We start from the raw sequence: 16595 nt of genomic DNA on the forward strand, positions 1-16595 counted from the left end.
GGAAGAGGGTTATGTGACACATCAAACTTATTGAGAATTTCATAAGAAAAACAATGGTGTGCTTGGTTTTAACATAACTTTATTCTTTCATGAGTTATTTACAAGTTTATGACCACTTATAAAATGTGTTCAAAGTGCTGTCCATTGTGTTGGATTGTCAATGCAACCCTCTTCTCCCACTCTTGACACACTGATAGCAGCACCGCAGAAGAAATGCTAGCACAGGCTTCCAGTATCCGATGTTTCAGATGCGGCACATCTCGTATCTTGATGGTATGGTGTGGTATATGGGGTACAAAGATAGTGGGGCCGTTCTTCATCAATGGAAACCTCAATGCTACTGGATATCTGAAATTGCTACATGATGATGTGTTGCCCTCTTTATGCACTGAAGATGGCACGATCCCTGATTTTTTCCACAAGATGGTGCACCACCACATTATGGGTGTCAGGTCCGAGCATTCCTACATGAACAGTTTCCTGGAAAGTGGATTGGTCGTCGTGGGCCAGTTGAATGGCTACCAAGGTCTCTCGATTTGACCCCCTTAGACTTTTATCTTTGGGGTCATCTGAAGGCAATTGTCTATGTTGTGAAGATACGAGATGTGCAGCATCTGAAACAACGAATGCTGGAAGCCTGTGCTAGCATTTCTTCTGCGGTGTTGCTATCAGTGTGTCAAGAGTGGGAGAAGAGGGTTGCATTGACAATCCAACAAAATGGGCAGCACTTTGAACACATTTTATAAGTGGTCATAAACTTGTAAAAAACTCATGATAGAATAAAGTTACGTTAAAATCAAGCACACCATTGTTTTTCTTATGAAATTCTCAATAAGTTTGATGTGTCACATGAAAAAAATAAAGTTGGATCCAAAATGGCCGACATCAAAATGGCCGCCATGGTCACTACCCATCTGGAAAAGTTTTCCCCCTCCCATATACTAATATGCCACAAACAGGAAGTTGATATCACTAACCATTCCCATTTAATTTAGGTGTATCCATATAAATGGCCCACCCTGTACATCTAAAAAACACATGTAGCAGTCAACTACGGCAAAACCGCTTCACAGCTAAACCATTTGTCCTGAACCTCAGGCTTCAAGGGTGAACCAGGGGAGGACATATCGCCTCTGCGGCCATTCAGCTACTCAGGGGTTCTCAGTCAGGAAGCTGATCTGTGAAGTCATGAACAGAGTTTATAATAACAATAATCTTTATTTTTCAATATCGCCAACATATTCCACGGCACTTTACATACATTACATACCTCATTAATGCTCTCGATTTCAGCCAAAATTGAGGAAAATGGTCTCTCCCAACATCCAACTGCTCAGCAGTTACTTTTATGTCTTTTATTAATTTTCAGCTTCTTCTTGTAGTCAGTTTTTTTTCCAGGATTCAAACTCATGCTTGTGTTCCCTGTGTTAGGGCGCAGTCAGACAGCCATAATACCCGAGCGAGGATCGCATTGCAAACTTCGGACTGGCCGTCGGCTCTCCTGACCTGAGTATGACGGCTGCATAGAAACACATGCTGTCACACTCAGGTTAGGAGAGCAGACTGCCAGTCCGAGCATTGCAATGTGATCCTCGCGCGAGTATTACGGCTGTCTGACTGCGCCCTTAATCTGGCTGCATCACGAATGGATTAAAATTTATATGTGTTTTTATATATCTTTAAAAAATGTTTGTAAGTGCTTATTGTAGATTGTAAGCTCTTACGAGCAGGGTCGTCATTATTTTTTCTCTTTAATTATTGTATTATCTCTGTTACTTATGACTGTTGTATATGAACCTCCGAATTGTAAAGCAGCGCGGGATATGTTGGCGCTATATAAATAAAGATTATTATCATTATTATTATTTGTTTGTTTTTTGTGTGCCCATTGGGGACCTGGTAACTGATCACTTGAGGACAGTTAACTTTCATATTACAGTGGATATTGTGATTTTAACCATCACCTATTAATCCCTACCTTAGGGTAAGAGTATGTTCCCACATAGTGGTTTCTGCTCAGTCATGCAGTTATTAATTAATAATTACACTGGATTTCTAACAAGCCATTTGAAAGCTGTTGCTACTTTCATGAAGCGGCCGTACACTGGGCCCACAAAAAAAGGAATTAAAGAACGGAGATAACTTCATGGAGGTGACCACTCAGCTGTACCCGCTCCTCTGATAGACCAGCTTGCAGAGTGCCTGCACCCGTGTGACCACATCCCCTCACGTCACCTCCGTTTTTCTGCAAGAAATCCGCTTTTCTTAATCTGTGGGGGTTCTATGTGATCTGTTTTAGGTTTGACTGTTAAGTTTCACAGAACAAGAGAATAATGAATGATTGAGTCCAAGCAGCTATGTCACACACAATATAAGAGCAGGACTGTGTGAGGGAAAAATCATTAATGTGAGGTGCTGTTTTCCAGGAATTGTGGGTCTATTGTGATAATCCATACTTAGATCCATACAGATATATACTAGCAAGTCCACAGTGAACTTTGGGTCCTTTGATGGCTTGTTAGTCCTGGACTGATGGATGACAGGGAGCAGTGAGAGGTTATAAGTTTACTCTGCCTTTTTTCACTTCCTTGTAAGATAGGTAACGGCAGCTGCTCACCCGGGACTTTCCATTATTGCATCATCAGGCTATTAATATTTTTGTCTGTTTGGGATTAGATTTGTCACATACCAGATTAATGGAATTTCTAAATATTTAAATTAAAGAGAAACATTCAGAAACATTTTTCCCTCCAAACCATAAATATGATTGAGTAGTCTTTTAAATGATAAGCGAGTTGATGATCACAAAGCACTGCTCCAGCAGCGAGAAATCGCATTTTAAAATTGTGTATGGAAGCACATTGGAGCGTGTTGATGCACTTACAGCTTCTCGGCATCAACCTGTAATCCCTACTTAGCAGAACCCTCCCCTGATTGATTGACAGGTCATTTGCTCTAGTACATGGTCACTGACCTGTCAATCAGACAGTGGAACGGTGCTGCTAGGTAGGGAATACAGTGTGAGGCTGAGAAGCTGTAAGTGCATCACCACACAACTTTAAAAAGCTACGTCTTGCTGTTGGAGGACTGTTTTTGAATTAAACAGGGATTAAGTGACTTATTTGTTAAAGGAGTATGCAGTCAAGTAGATGATTTAGGGATTCTAACGTTTCAGACAGGTTACATTAGAAGAGGTTTTTTTCCAGACTGAAAGAAAAATTGTCAGTCACTCTATGAGACTGCAAATTGCTGAATCGTGACATTGTCACTTCTCCTCTGTATTCAAGTGGGTGTCAATTTTGTACTGGAACAAATAGAGCAACATACATTGGTATTTGCACCAGTAAAATGACAGTCACCGTGATTAAAAGCCGACTGACCCCATTATAGTCAATGGGATCTTTCAAATGTGGCTTGTGTCCATCACTCATTATTTTCATATCTCTAGTCCTAAAATGAAACAGAACGACAAAAATAGGTTTTATTTAAAGAAAAAAAGTTATTTCTATAAAATTGTCTGTCTGCAGGTCTTGTAATGTGAGGATTCAGGAAAACAGGAATAGATGCAGCACTCGAGGGTGAGAAAGAGAAATCTTTATTCTATCGTCATAAAAGTTGCTGTGTACATCAGTACAGTGGTTCCGAGTTCAGCTGCATTTTTAATAAAAAAAAAAAAAAATGTTGTTGAGCAGGAAGTCCTCCCTAAGAAAACACATACCGGCTAGCGGGACATGACATACTTTTTTTTAACCCTTATGTTGCAGTTAGAAAGAGAATGCAAAGAGTGTGCAAAGCAGTCATCAAGGCAAAAGGAGGCTACTTTGAAGAACCTAGAATATAAGACATATTTTCAGTTGTTTCACACTTTTTTGTTAAGTATATAATTCCACATGTGTTAATTCATAGTTTTGATGCCTTCAGTGTGAATGTACAATTTTCATAGTCATGAAAATACAGAAAAATCTTTAAATGAGAAGGTGTGTCCAAACTTTTGGTCTGTACTGTCTATTTTGCAGAGAAACTGTGTGTGTGTGTGTGTGTGTTTGTGTATATATATATATATTTTGCAGAGGAAGTGTGTGTGTATTTTGCAGAGGAACTGTGTGTGTGTGTATATTTTGCAGAAGAATAGTGTGTGTATATATATATTTTGCAGAGGAACTGTGTGTGTGTATATTTTGCAGAAGAATAGTGTGTGTGTATATTTTGCAGAAGAATAGTGTGTGTGTATATATATTTTGCAGAAGAATAGTGTGTGTGTATATATATTTTGCAGAGGGGCAGTGTGTGTGTACATTTTTTAAGAGGGGTAGTGTGTGCGTATATATATTGTGCAGAGGGACGCAGTGTGTGTTCAGGGCCAGCGTCAGCACCTGGGCAACTGCCGGGGCCCTGGACAAAGGTGGGGGGGTCCACTCGCTGTCAGGGCCCAGGCTGTTCCCCAGCAACTGTGCAGGGCCGCCGGCGCTGCTTGATTGCTGTCACTTAAACAAAGATGGCCATGCTCAGTGCACTGTGTGGCTTATTTAAGTGACGGCAACCATGCAGCGTGCCCTCCACAGCCACACGCCAGAGGACTGGACGTGACACAAGCCGAGGGGAGGTGAGCGAGGCTTGTTGCCGAAGTCACCATATTAAAAAAAAGTCTAATGTGTCAGTGTGTTTGCATGTATGATGTGTATATCTATGTATGGTAGCGTATATATTTGTCTGTTTATGTGTTTTTGTAAATTTGTCTTCAAATATGTATATGTTTGTGTATGTGCGTGTCTGCGTATAGTATGTGAGTGCATGTTTGCGTACTGTATGTGTGAGTGCATGTCTGCATACTGTGTATACATGTCTGCGTACTGTGTGTGTGCATATCAGCATACTGTGTGTATGCGCGTGTCTGCGTACTGTGTGTGCGCGCACATGTCTGCATACTGTGTGTGCGTGTGTCTGCGTACTGTGTGCGCATATCTGCGTACTATGTGCGTGTTTCTGCGTACTGTGTGCGCGTGTCTGCGTACTGTGTGCGCGTCTGACTGCGTACTGTGTGTGCGCGTGTCTGCGTACTGTGTGCGCGTTTCTGCGTACTGTGTGCGCGTATCTGCATACTGTGTGCGCGTGTCTGCGTACTGTGTGTGCGTCTGTCTACGTACTGTGTGTGCGCCTATCTGCGTACTGTGTGCGTGTGTCTGCGTACTGTGTGCGCGTGTGTCTGCATACTGTGCGCGTATCTTCGTACTGTGAGCGTGTCTGCGTACTGTGTGCGCGTGTCTGCGTACTGCGTGTGCGTGTCTGCGTACTGTGTGTGCATCTGTCTGCGTACTGTGTGCGCGTGTCTGCGTACTGTGTGTGCATCTGTCTGCGTATTGTGTGCGCGTGTCTGCGTACTGTGTGCCCGTGTCTGCGTACTGTGTGTGCGTCTGTCTACGTACTGTGTGTGCGTCTATCTGCGTACTGTGTGCGTGTGTCTGCGTACTGTGTGCTCGTGTGTCTGCATACTGTGCGCGTATCTTCGTACTGTGAGCGTGTCTGCGTACTGTGTGCGCGTGTCTGCGTACTGCGTGCGCGTGTCTGCGTACTGCGTGTGCGTGTCTGCGTACTGTGTGTGCATCTGTCTGCGTAGTGTTTGCGTGTGTCTGCGTACTGGGTGCGCGTGTCTGCATACTGTGCGCGTATCTGCGTACTGTGTGCGCGTGTCTGCATACTGTGTGCGCGTGTCTGCATACTGTGTTCGCGTGTCTGCATACTGTGTTCGCGTGTCTGCGTACTGTGTGTGAGTGTCTGCGTACTGTGTGCGAGTGTCTGCGTACTGTGTATGTGCATGTATGTGTACTGCGTGTGCGTGTGTCTGTGTACTGTGTGTGCGTGTCTCCATACTGTGTGCGGGTCTGCGCGAGTTTGCATACTGTGTGTGTGTCAGCATACTGTGTGCGTGTGTGTATGAGTGTGTGTGTCTGCATACTGTGTGCGTGTGTGTATGCGTGTGCGTGTCTTCATATTGTATGCGTGTGCGTGTCTGCGTACTGTGTGTGCGTGCATGTCTGTGTACTGTGTGGGCGTGCACGTCTGCGTCCTGTGTGTGCATGTCTGTATATGTGAAGGATGAGGGGACATGCTGGGCACTGTGTACTATACCTATATTTCTCCACCGTAACTGTGCATCATGAATCGTCATATGTGTTAAATGGGCCCACCGACTCTTTCACCCGGGGCCCACAAAAACCTGGAGCCGGCCCTATGTGTGTGTACAGTGCTGTGCAAATTAATTGGGACAAAGCATTTTTTAAGTAAAATCGTAAGTTGGTTACCAGTCAGTGATTCAAACCAGTTTTAACTGCTTTGAACAGGTGTGAGTGTACAACTGTGAGTAACAAAATGTGGTTTGACTGGTTTTAGTCAGAAAATAACAGCTAGCTGCCCCCTCAGCTTCAGTTGAGAGCTTGTTTCTGTGAGGAGTGGTTTAGTGTACTTTTTCTCCATGCCACAACTCCAAGTGTGTGAAGAAATTCCTGGAAGAAAATAAAGTAAAAGTGCTGGACTGGCCTGGCAATTCACCAGACTTAAATCCTATAGAAAATTTGTGGAGCATTGTGAAGAGACGTCTTGGCAAAATGGACTGTACAACCAAAGAACGCATGATAAACAGTGCCATACAAGTGTGGTTCCATGATGAAGAATTGAAGAATTTATGCAAAAACTTGGTCGAATCAATGTCAAAACGCATTGAAAATCTCATATCTGCTAAAGGAGGACATATTTCTTACTAAAATTAGTATGTAACAGTGCATTATAACATTTTATTATTAAATATTCAAAAATATGTTTTTTTTGGCTTTGTCCCAATTAATTTGCACAGCACTGTATATATTTTGAAGAGGGGCAGTGTGCGTGTGTGTATTTTGCAGAGTCGCAGTGTGTGTGTGTATTTTGCAGAGTCGCAGTGTGTGTGTGTATTTTGCAGATGGGCAGTATGTGTGTGTATTTTTCCGATGGGCAGTATGTGTGTGTATTTTGCAGAGGGGCAATGTGTGTGTGTATTTTGCAGATGGGCAGTATGTGTGTGTATTTTGCAGAGGGGCAGTATGTGTGTGTATTTTGCAGATGGGCAGTATGTGTGTGTATTTTGCAGAGGGGCAGTATGTGTGTGTATTTTTCCGATGGGCAGTATGTGTGTGCATTTTTCCGATGGGCAGTATGTGTGTGTATTTTGCAGAGGGGCAGTGTGTGTGTGTATTTTGCAGATGGGCAGTATGTGTGTGTGTATTTTGCAGAGGGGCAGTATGTGTGTGTATTTTGCAGATGGGCAGTATGTGTGTGTATTTTGCAGAGGGGCAGTGTGTGTGTGTATTTTGCAGATGGGCAGTATGTGTGTGTATTTTGCAGATGGGCAGTATGTGTGTGTATTTTGCAGAGGGGCAATATGTGTGTGTATTTTGCAGATGGGCAATATGTGCGTGTATTTTGCAGAGGGGCAGTGTGTGTGTGTATTTTGCAGATGGGCAGTATGTGTGTGTATTTTGCAGATGGGCAGTATGTGTGTGTATTTTGCAGATGGGCAGTGTGTGTGTGTATTTTGCAGAGGGGCAGTGTGCGTGTGTGTATTTTGCAGAGGGGCAGTATGTGTGTGTATTTTGCAGAGGGGCAGTATGTGTGTGTATTTTGCAGAGGGGCAGTATGTGTGTGTATGTTGCAGAGGGGCAATATGTGTGTGTATTTTGCAGAGGGGCAGTGTGCGTGTGTGTATTTTGCAGAGTCGCAGTGCGTGTGTGTATTTTGCAGAGGGGCAGTATGTGTGTGTATTTTGCAGAGGGGCAGTGTGTGTGTGTATTTTGCAGATGGGCAGTATGTGTGTGTATTTTGCAGATGGGCAGTATGTGTGTGTATTTTGCAGAGGGGCAGTATGTGTGTGTATTTTGCAGATGGGCAGTATGTGTGTGTATTTTGCAGATGGGCAGTATGTGTGTGTATTTTGCAGATGGGCAGTGTGTGTGTGTATTTTGCAGAGGGGCAGTGTGCGTGTGTGTATTTTGCAGAGGGGCGGTATGTGTGTGTATTTTGCAGAGAGGCAGTATGTGTGTATATTTTGCAGAGGGGCAATATGTGTGTTTATTTTGCAGAGGGGCAGTATGTGTGTGTATTTTGCAGATGGGCAGTATGTGTGTGTATTTTGCAGAGGGCAGTATGTGTGTATATTTTGCAGAGGGCCAATATGTGTGTGTATTTTGCAGAGGGGCAGTATGTGTGTGTATTTTGCAGATGGGCAGTATGTGTGTGTATTTTGCAGATGGGCAGTGTGTGTATGTATGTATTTTGGAGATGGGCAGTGTGTGTGTGTGTATTTTGCAGATGGGCAGTATGTGTGTGTATTTTGCAGAGGGGCAGTATGTGTGTGTATTTTGCAGATGGGCAGTGTGTGTATGTATGTATTTTGCAGATGGGCAGTGTGTGTGTGTGTATTTTGCAGATGGGCAGTATGTGTGTGTATTTTGCAGATGGGCAGTATGTGTGTGTATTTTGCAGAGGGGCAGTGTGTGTGTGTATTTTGCAGATGGGCAGTATGTGTGTGTATTTTGCAGAGGGGCAGTATGTGTGTGTATTTTGCAGATGGGCAGTATGTGTGTGTATTTTGCAGAGGGGCAATGTGTGTGTGTATTTTGCAGAGGGGCAGTATGTGTGTGTATTTTTCCGATGGGCAGTATGTGTGTATATTTTGCAGAGGGGCAATATGTGTGTGTATTTTGCAGAGGGGCAATATGTGTGTGTATTTTGCAGAGGGGCAGTGTGTGTGTGTATTTTGCAGAGGGGCAGTGTGTGTGTGTATTTTGCAGATGGGCAGTATGTGTGTGTATTTTGCAGAGGGGCAGTATGTGTGTGTATTTTGCAGATGGGCAGTATGTGTGTGTATTTTGCAGAGGGCAGTATGTGTGTATATTTTGCAGAGGGCCAATATGTGTGTGTATTTTGCAGAGGGGCAGTATGTGTGTGTATTTTGCAGATGGGCAGTATGTGTGTGTATTTTGCAGATGGGCAGTGTGTGTATGTATGTATTTTGGAGATGGGCAGTGTGTGTGTGTGTATTTTGCAGATGGGCAGTATGTGTGTGTATTTTGCAGAGGGGCAGTATGTGTGTGTATTTTGCAGATGGGCAGTGTGTGTATGTATGTATTTTGCAGATGGGCAGTGTGTGTGTGTGTATTTTGCAGATGGGCAGTATGTGTGTGTATTTTGCAGATGGGCAGTATGTGTGTGTATTTTGCAGAGGGGCAGTGTGTGTGTGTATTTTGCAGATGGGCAGTATGTGTGTGTATTTTGCAGAGGGGCAGTATGTGTGTGTATTTTGCAGATGGGCAGTATGTGTGTGTATTTTGCAGAGGGGCAATGTGTGTGTGTATTTTGCAGAGGGGCAGTATGTGTGTGTATTTTTCCGATGGGCAGTATGTGTGTATATTTTGCAGAGGGGCAATATGTGTGTGTATTTTGCAGAGGGGCAATATGTGTGTGTATTTTGCAGAGGGGCAGTGTGTGTGTGTATTTTGCAGAGGGGCAGTGTGTGTGTGTATTTTGCAGATGGGCAGTATGTGTGTGTATTTTGCAGAGGGGCAGTATGTGTGTGTATTTTGCAGATGGGCAGTGTGTGTATGTATGTATTTTGCAGATGGGCAGTGTGTGTGTGTGTATTTTGCAGATGGGCAGTATGTGTGTGTGAATTTTGCAGAAGGGCAGTATGTGTTTGTATTTTGCAGATGGGCAGTATGTGTGTGTATTTTGCAGAGGGGCAGTGTGTGTGTGTATTTTGCAGATGGGCAGTATGTGTGTGTATTTTGCAGATGGGCAGTATGTGTGTGTATTTTGCAGAGGGGCAGTATGTGTGTGTATTTTGCAGAGGGGCAGTCTGTGTGTATTTTGCAGAGGGGCAGTATGTGTGTGTATTTTGCAGAGGGGCAATATGTGTGTGTATTTTACAGAGGGGCAGTATGTGTGTGTATTTTGCAGATGGGCAATATGTGTGTATATTTTGCAGAGGGGCAATATGTGTGTGTATTTTGAAGAGGGGCAATGTGTGTGTGTATTTTGCAGATGGGCAATATGTGTGTGTATTTTGCAGAGGGGCAATGTGTGTGTGTATTTTGCAGAGGGACAGTGTGTGTGTGTATTTTGCAGATGGGCAGTATGTGTGTGCTTTGCAGAGGGGCAGTATGTGTGTGTATTTTGCATATGGGCAGTGTGTGTATGTATGTATTTTGCAGATGGGCAGTGTGTGTGTGTGTATTTTGCAGATGGGCAGTATGTGTGTGTGTATTTTGCAGAAGGGCAGTATGTGTGTGTATTTTGCATATGGGCAGTATGTGTGTGTATTTTGCAGAGGGGCAGTGTGTGTGTGTATTTTGCAGATGGGCAGTGTGTGTGTGTGTATTTTGCAGATGGGCAGTGTGTGTGTGCATTTTGCAGAGGGGCAGTGTGTGTGTGTATTTTGCAGAGGGGCAGTATGTGTGTGTATTTTGCAGAGGGGCAGTATGTGTGTGTATTTTGCAGAGGGGCAGTATGTGTGTTTATTTTGCAGAGGGGCAGTATGTGTGTGTATTTTGCAGAGGGGCAGTCTGTGTGTATTTTGCAGAGGGGCAGTATGTGTGTGTATTTTGCAGAGGGGCAATATGTGTGTGTATTTTGCAGAGGGGAAGTATGTGTGTGTATTTTGCAGATGGGCAGTGTGTGTATGTATGTATTTTGCAGAGGGGCAGTATGTGTGTGTATTTTGCAGAGGGGAAGTATGTGTGTGTATTTTGCAGAGGGGCAGTATGTGTGTGTATTTTGCAGAGGGGCAGTCTGTGTGTATTTTGCAGAGGGGCAGTATGTGTGTGTATTTTGCAGAGGGGCAGTCTGTGTGTATTTTGCAGAGGGGCAGTATGTGTGTGTATTTTGCAGAGGGGCAATATGTGTGTGTATTTTGCAGATGGGCAGTATGTGTGTGTATTTTGCAGATGGGCAGTGTGTGTATGTATGTATTTTGCAGAGGGGTAGTATGTGTGTGTATTTTGCAGAGGGGAAGTATGTGTGTGTATTTTGCAGAGGGGCAGTATGTGTGTGTATTTTGCAGAGGGGAAGTATGTGTGTGTATTTTGCAGAGGAGAAGTATGTGTGTGTATTTTGCAGATGGGCAGTGTGTGTGTATTTTGCAGAGGGAAAGTAGGTGTGTGTATTTTGCAGAGGGGCAGTATGTGTGTGTATTTTGCAGATGGGCAGTGTGTGTGTATTTTGCAGAGGGGCAGTATGTGTGTGTATTTTGCAGAGGGGCAGTATGTGTGTGTATTTTGCAGAGGGGCAGTATGTGTGTGTATTTTGCAGAGGGGCAGTATGTGTGTGTATTTTGCAGAGGGGAAGTATGTGTGTGTATTTTGCAGATGGGCAGTGTGTGTGTATTTTGCAGAGGGAAAGTAGGTGTGTGTATTTTGCAGAGGGGCAGTATGTGTGTGTATTTTGCAGATGGGCAGTGTGTGTGTATTTTGCAGAGGGGCAGTAGGTGTGTGTATTTTGCAGAGGGGCAGTATGTGTGTGTATTTTGCAGAGGGGCAATATGTGTGTGTATTTTGCAGAGGGGAAGTATGTGTGTGTATTTTGCAGAGGGGCAGTATGTGTGTGTATTTTGCAGAGGGGGAAGTATGTGTGTGTATTTTGCAGAGGGGCAGTATGTGTGTGTATTTTGCAGAGGGGCAGTATGTGTGTGTATTTTGCAGAGGGGAAGTATGTGTGTGTATTTTGCAGATGGGCAGTGTGTGTGTATTTTGCAGAGGGAAAGTATGTGTGTGTATTTTGCAGATGGGCAGTGTGTGTGTATTTTGCAGAGGGGCAGTAGGTGTGTGTATTTTGCAGAGGGGCAGTAGGTGTGTGTATTTTGCAGAGGGGCAGTATGTGTGTGTATTTTGCAGATGGGCAGTGTGTGTGTGCATTTTGCAGAGTGGCAGTATTTGTGTGTATTTTGCAGAGGGGCAGTATGTGTGTGTATTTTGCAGATGGGCAGTGTGTGTGTATTTTGCAGAGGGGCAGTAGGTGTGTGTATTTTGCAGAGGGGCAGTAGGTGTGTGTATTTTGCAGAGGGAAGTATGTGTGTGTATTTTGCAGATGGGCAGTGTGTGTGTGTATTTTGCAGAGGGGCAGTATGTGTGTGTATTTTGCAGAGGGGCAGTATGTGTGTGTATTTTGCAGAGGGGCAATATGTGTGTGTATTTTGCAGAGCGGAAGTATGTGTGTGTATTTTGCAGAGGGGCAGTATGTGTGTGTATTTTGCAGAGGGGAAGTATGTGTGTGTATTTTGCAGAGGGGCAGTATGTGTGTGTATTTTGCAGAGGGGCAGTATGTGTGTGTATTTTGCAGAGGGGAAGTATGTGTGTGTATTTTGCAGATGGGCAGTGTGTGTGTATTTTGCAGAGGGAAAGTAGGTGTGTGTATTTTGCAGAGGGGCAGTATGTGTGTGTATTTTGCAGATGGGCAGTGTGTGTGTATTTTGCAGAGGGGCAGTAGGTGTGTGTATTTTGCAGAGGGGCAGTATGTGTGTGTATTTTGCAGAGGGGCAATATGTGTGTGTATTTTGCAGAGGGGCAGTATGTGTGTGTATTTTGCAGAGGGGAAGTATGTGTGTGTATTCTGCAGAGGGGAAGTATGTGTGTGTATTTTGCAGAGGGGCAGTATGTGTGTGTATTTTGCAGAGGGGCAGTATGTGTGTGTATTTTGCAGAGGGGAAGTATGTGTGTGTATTTTGCAGATGGGCAGTGTGTGTGTATTTTGCAGAGGGAAAGTAGGTGTGTGTATTTTGCAGAGGGGCAGTATGTGTGTGTATTTTGCAGATGGGCAGTGTGTGTGTATTTTGCAGAGGGGCAGTAGGTGTGTGTATTTTGCAGAGGGGCAGTATGTGTGTGTATTTTGCAGATGGGCAGTGTGTGTGTGTATTTTGCAGAGGGGCAGTATGTGTGTGTATTTTGCAGAGGGGCAGTATGTGTGTGTATTTTGCAGAAGGGCAGTGTGTGGGGAGTATTTTGCAAGTCTCCTGCGATGCCTACTTCAGCCCCAAGTTAAACCAGTTGCCTGTTTTGCACTCAGTCTCTAAAAGGTTCGCTGTCAGTGGTCTAGACTTTTAGCTGAGATGAATCTGTGCTACAGTAAATTTATCACTTAAACATGAGCCATGTATGAGGGAGTCCCAGTCGTGGAGTCGGAGTTGGAGTCGGTGTCATGGAAATTGAGAAGTCGGAGGTTTGGAGGTTTTTATAATTACTTTGCATGTTCTTTACTGCCGGTGAGTGGCCCTATCATTGGCCGCTCACAGGCATCACATGACCCCTGGCTGCAGCCGGCTCTGACATCCACTGATGTCACGTCATGGTTCCGGCTGCAGCTGGGGGTGACCCAGAGCGCTCCCGGCTAACTGATGAGATGTGGGCAGGGTTTCACTGCGCGTCACAGGCCAGCATCCACCGCGCACTTTCCCTCTCCAGATTCATTGGTAGTGGAGTGCTTGGCTGTGACACCCACAGCCCATCAATCAGGGGGGAGCGCGTCACTGGGTCACCCCCAGCTGCAGCCGGAACTTGACGTGACATCAGCGGATGTCAGAGCTGGCTGCAGCCGGGGGTCAAGTGATGTCTGTGAGCGGCCAGTGATAGCGCACTCACAGGCAGTAAAGAACACGCAAGGTAATTACAAGACTTGCTGGCACAATTTAAATCCATGGGGGCAATGTTAATAATAGTGGACAACCTCTTCAATGAAGACAAGAAAGTGCACCATATTTATAAAAGGGGCTGGACATGTTTGTTAGTACACCTTCTTCGCAAACTGACCAACTGCTGGTGGAGGGCCATGTGACCAGACCTGTCCATCAGCCTCCTCCAATTGTAAAACACCTCACATGGGAAAGTTGCTTTTCTATGGCAAAAGACTGAGTTGTCTAGCCACACGGTTCTACATCAGCACCCACTTAATGGACAGAAGTAATGATCAGTCTGTGAGGAAAACTACACTAACAAGAGAAAGTGCTCGACCCCTTTAAGAGGCGTGTTCCTTTTAATGAACTTGGCACATTTTCATCAGCGCCACTCCAAGAAATGTACATGGTTAGGTAGTGGAGTACATGTCTGTCATAATTTACGCCATTTTTATAGTGCAAACTAAGAGGAATTTTTCAGCTGTATGTCAGGCCCCCTCCCAGTTAAGCCTTGCCCACTTTTAAAAACATTACTTGAGCTGGCAGAGACTGGCATACAGAAGACAAAAGATGCAACATTTTTGTGCAGCTACAAGTCAAGCAAAAATTCTGTGACATTTCAAAAAGTTTTATACTAGAATTCTGCTGAAAATAGTTTGGTGAAGTGCCCCATACTCTGCTAGAAGCAGTGCACCTAGAGAAGGTCTCCATAATGTTGCATTTAGATGTGCAGAGTTCGACCTCTAATGCACTGTGGCGGTGTGTGACCGTATCTGAGCATGCAGGAACACGGTCTGATCATACCACAGCTCCTGAGCAGAGGAGGAAGCAAAAGAGTATACAGACAGGACAGCACGGGATCACAGCCGATTCTGTTAGGAAAACCTTTGCTGTTTGTTTTTAAACATGTTTTACCTCACAGAAAGCAGCGCTGTGATCCTATGCTGTCCTGTCTGTATACTCTTTTGTTTCCTCCCCTGCCCAGGAGCTGTGGTATGATCAGACTATGTCCCTGTACAGTCAGACACGGCCATTATACAGTACACAGCAGGGGCACATTTATAAGATTGTCTCAGCACAGGAACATTTTATTTAACACATCCAATTGTGGAACTTTTATTACAAGATCTATTGATTAAAATGTTCTCTGTTTGTTACACACCCCTTTAATAAACACCACTCAACCATACACAAGGTTACATAAGGCGACTAACAATGATGGGTACAGAACAATAGCTAATTTAGTCATTCTGCCCCTGTACAGTGCCATCGGCAGCACTTTTTCTGTTTATATGAGGTGATATTGTAAGGGTAACAATGATTTTTTGCCTGCATAAACAATCCAATCACCCGAGAAATGGGCTTTCTGCTCATTTATCAGATGATCACCGTCATGTTTACAGGGGCAGATAATCTGGAATAAGAACCCTGATAATCTTCTCATATACATGCACCATAAAACGTGCCATCATTAGGTTTTTTTCAGATTTGCCTGTAATCTGAGAGAATAAACCTGTGTGAGCGCCCTGATAGGGCTCCATTGTACAGTAGCACACAGGTTGTGTACTTACCTCCTCTCAGCTCACTCAGTCACTAATTCTTTGCCTCCGATTCCCACAGACAGATCTGTTCTTCTGGTGACTGCTGTAAACACCACAGACTTGGATAACAGGGAGGGGTCTGTGAACAAGGAGGAAGTGAAGTCTCAGCTACAAAAGAAGAATAGCTGCCATACCAGGCAAAGGATATCAAATATCAAATATCGGTCTCATTAATGCATGAACCACTGACACTGCTAATAGCCAATGTCGTCCAAATACATAAGCTAGATGCCAATAAGTAATCCTAAACACTTTAGAATCCATATATGTGTAAGCCTAAAATTATATACAGTGGATTGGCGGCGGATGTGCCAGTGCTACTGTCGTTAAGGCTCAGTCTAAGCAAATTTAGAGCATATTCACACTACATTATTTTATTGGGGGTTTAAAACATCCGTTATCAAGTGGAAAACGCTTCATTAAACACTCCTTGTCTCTATTTATTTTATCTTACTCACTTATATAGCGTCATTACATCCATTATGCAATGAATAAAATGCTAGCAGTTTTTGTAAGCAAAAACACTTACAAAACTCTCAAAAAGACACCCAGGCCCATACCGAGCATTTTTTTAGCCTCCCCATTGCCTTCAATTGTTAATAATGCAGCTTCTTCCTGGTAGAAAAAAACTGAAAAATAGAGACCTCAACGCTTGATGTTTATAAAAACCTGAAGCATTTAAAGAACACTCAAAAGCCTGAACATATGAACAGCAAGTAGTTTTCTATAACAGTTAGTAGGACCATTATTTTGAGTGTTTTGTAAGAGCTTTTTCTGGTGCTTTTTTGCTACATACCCTCTCAAAAAACGCAGAGTTAATAAATATGGGAAAATCGATTGGTAGGACTTTGCAGCAGTCTGTGAACGCTGGATGGGAGACCTGTGAATCTCATTAACTCTCAGAATTCCCAGCTCTGCTTTTGATTAACCGGGCTGGTGTGACGTCGTCGCTGCTGCAGCCCCTATTTAGTTGACGGAGCTGCACTGTTCTGCTTCACAACTGATCACATCTGACCACTACCAGGAAAAGCTAATTGGTGAGATGCTGTTGCACCCATACTGATCTGGTATTGATGACCTGTCCTAAGGATAGGCCATCAATATAAAAATACCAGACAAACCCTTTAAATCGAATGTCCAGGACTTACAGTGGGTACAGAAAGTATTCAGACCCCTTTAAATTTTCACTCTTTGTTTCATGGCAGCCATTTGGTAAATTCTAAAAGTTCATTTTTTTATCATTAAAGTATACTCTGCATCAATCTGGTATTGATGACCTAAATCCTGACCAACTCACTTATTGTCGA

General features: G+C 43.9%; 1 protein-coding gene across 1 annotated transcript in view; it reads right to left on the reverse strand.

Moving 5' to 3' along the window:
• LOC141273141 (uncharacterized) overlaps window positions 1–15373 on the reverse strand; it is a 62577-nt gene extending 47204 nt beyond the window's left edge. Inside the window, exon 1 of the mRNA XM_073684582.1 lies at window positions 15259–15373. The gene's annotated coding sequence lies outside the window, so the exon portion shown is untranslated. The remainder of the gene's footprint in view (window positions 1–15258) is intronic.
• Window positions 15374–16595: the final 1222 nt, after the last annotated feature.

This window comes from Phyllobates terribilis, unplaced genomic scaffold (assembly GCF_046119375.1).
Source record: "Phyllobates terribilis strain yellow unplaced genomic scaffold, ASM4611937v1 Scaffold_5__5_contigs__length_657084704, whole genome shotgun sequence".
Lineage (NCBI taxonomy): Eukaryota > Metazoa > Chordata > Amphibia > Anura > Dendrobatidae > Phyllobates > Phyllobates terribilis.